Source organism: Arvicanthis niloticus, chromosome 5 (genome assembly GCF_011762505.2).
Source record: "Arvicanthis niloticus isolate mArvNil1 chromosome 5, mArvNil1.pat.X, whole genome shotgun sequence".
NCBI lineage: Eukaryota > Metazoa > Chordata > Mammalia > Rodentia > Muridae > Arvicanthis > Arvicanthis niloticus.
In genome coordinates, this window is record NC_047662.1 from 89,492,413 (window position 1) to 89,495,338 (window position 2,926).

At 47.4% G+C, this 2,926-nt stretch overlaps 1 pseudogene; it reads left to right on the plus strand.

The window, feature by feature from the left end:
- The first annotated feature begins 1,976 nt into the window (after positions 1–1,976).
- LOC117709718 (small nucleolar RNA SNORA17) lies at positions 1,977–2,126 on the plus strand (annotated as a pseudogene).
- Positions 2,127–2,926: the final 800 nt, after the last annotated feature.

Below are 2,926 nucleotides of genomic sequence, written 5' to 3' on the forward strand. Positions count from 1 at the left end.
GACCCTTGGGTTCTACAGTGGTCCTTTGTTCCAGAGCTGCTGAGTGACTGTGAGGGAGAGGGTGGAAGGTGGTGTCGCATCCCACACTCCTCACAGGGCCCGGGTACCCTTTTGTTTGTTGTCGTCCTCCTTTCTGAGACATGCTTCTTTCTCTCTCTCTCTCTCTCTCTCTCTCTCTCTGTGTGTGTGTGTGTGTGTGTGTGTATGTGTGTGTATGTGTGTGTTTGTGTATGTGTGTGTATATGTGAGTGTGTGTGTGTATGTGTGTGAGAGAGAGTGTGTGTGTGTGTGTGTGAGAGAGAGAGAGAGAGAGAGAGAGAATGTGTGTATGTGTGTGTATGTGTGTGTATGTGTGTGTTTGTGTATGTTTGTGTATGTGTGTGTATATGTGAGTGTGTGTGTGTATGTGTGAGAGAGAGAGTGTGTGTGTGTGTGTGAGAGAGAGAGAGTGTGTGTGTGTGTGTGTATGTGTGTGTACGCACATGTGCTTCACTTTCTCTGTTTCTCTGCCTCTCTCCTGTGGAACTGAGGGTTGAATGTTGTGCCTCTTACATGGATGCTATTGAGAGACATCTCTATATCCGCTTTCTTACTTTTGACTTAAAAAAAAATAGTTTATTGTAACATAAGACACGAATACGCCAAGGCAGTGGTGGTGCATGCCTTTAATCCCAGCACTTGGGAGGCAGAGGTAGGCAGATTTCTGAGTTCGAGGCCAGCCTGGTCTACAGAGTGAGTTCCAGGACAGCCAGGGCTACACAGAGAAACCCTGTCTTGAAAAACAAAAAAACAAAACAAACAAAAACAAAAAAAAAAAAAAAAAAAAAGACACGAATACAGGAAAACCGCAGGAAACAAATGTTGGTTTATTAAATTATAATATTCCACCTGGGAACTTATTTCACCTACATGGTATAGACCATTTTAAAAACAATAGAGTCTCAGCCTGGTGGGTAGCTCACACCTGCAGTCTCACTACTTAGGAGGACCACATGAATTCTCAGCTAGCCTAGGCTACAGAGTGAGTTTCAAGCTAGCCTGGGCTGCAGAGTAAGACATTGCCTGCCCCACAAAAGGGAGACAGGAGACATGGCTCAGTGGGTAAGAGCTTTTGCTATGTAAGCATGAGGACCTGAGTTCAAGTCCCATATAAAAAATTTAGGCATGGCTACCCATGCCAAGCTTTGTGTGGGTACAGACAAGAAGATTCCATGGGGCCTGCTAACTCCAGGTTCAAGGACAAACTCTATTTCAAAATTCAAAATGGAGAGTAACAAAACATTCTCTTCTCTTATCACATAGACCACACACACACACATACACACACATACATACACACACACACATATACACACACACACACATACATACACACACATACACACACATACACACACACATACACACACACACACACACACAAACACACACACAGGGCAAAACCTTCCCACAGTGGACTGATGGAGCCCTGAAGTAGCATCACTTGGGATATGGTGATGACAATGGCAACAGAAGCTGAACAGGCCAAATGTATGTTATTCCCTCCCCTACACCATCACTGTGTAGTAGGTCTTTCTGCTTCCGTGTGTCCCACTTCTGGGAAGAAGGGGGGGGGAAGCTGGGCATTCTGGGGTACACACTCAGATGGGAAGTGCAGGGAAGGAATTTGGAGAGTTACATGAAGACTGCCATTTCAAAATGTAACCAGGGCTTGAGGGGTTGTTTGTAAATTTGGTCGGATGTGACCAAGAAATGCCTCTAGAGTCCAGGTCTGTGATGTGCTAGGAACCATTTCTAGAGACAGCACAAAGACTGTCCTACGACCCTGTTTTTCATTGTTGATTTTTTTTTTTAAACAATGTTTCACTCTGTATCTCAGGCTAGTCATGAATTCACTGTGTAGCCCAGGCTGGCCCCAAACTCACATACATCCTGCTTCAGCCTTCCAAATACTAGGATTAAAAGTGCTTAGCATCCCTGCCCCTAGGAACGTGGCAGGTGTGCCCACTGTGTCATGTGTGGCCGCTGTGTCACGTGTGCATCAGTAGGTGGCAGAGAGGACAGGGGCTATGTCTTTGCTCACTATTCAGACCTGTGAACATCTGAATGATTAGTAGTATCCGAACATTCCCCCAAAAAAACAAAAACAAACAAACAAACAAACAAAAAAAAAAAAAAAAAAAACCCTAGCCCTAGACAAACACCAGTCCAATGCCAGGGGTACCAGACCCAGAAGTAGCCTGAGATGGCCACCAGTCTTGGTCCATGGCCCTGTAGCAGCAGGAATCTATTACCACCAAAAGCCATTCCTGGTCTAGGCTTCTGCCTATCTGAAGGCTGTGCAGAACTGCCCCGACCCCTGGGCACTGTGGGAGAGCTGGCCTTGGGGCATGAGAACAGGAATGCTGACCCCTCTTCATTGCTAGAGTTGTAAATGAGCAGCTACAAGGATATGAGGATGGGAGAGGTAGCCCTACCATTTGTCTCCCATGTGGTAGTGAGGTTGAGAAAGAGATAGTCTCCTCCCTCCTCATCCCTCACTACCTAAGGCAGGTGGGAGACCTGGCCCTAGTGGGTCATGAGATCAGGAGATCTGTCCCTGCCCCTCACCAGCTGCAACACTTGGAAGAGCAGGCTCTGCATCTCGTCTGGGCAGCATAAGAGCTGCCCCTGGTGGTGAGGGAAAGGGTGAGCCAGCCCCAAGGGTGTGAGCTGGCCCCATCATTTATGTGCCATGTGTTGACATGGGAGGCAAAGATATCCACCCCACCCCACCCCTCTCTTTGTCACCTATGGCAGGCAGGAGACATGTCTCAGGTTATCAGAGTGAGTAAGAGAGCTGGTCCTGTCTCTCACCTGCTGCAGCACTTGGGAGAGCAAGCCCTGCACCTCACCTGGGCAGCACAGTAGAGCTGACCCTGGATAT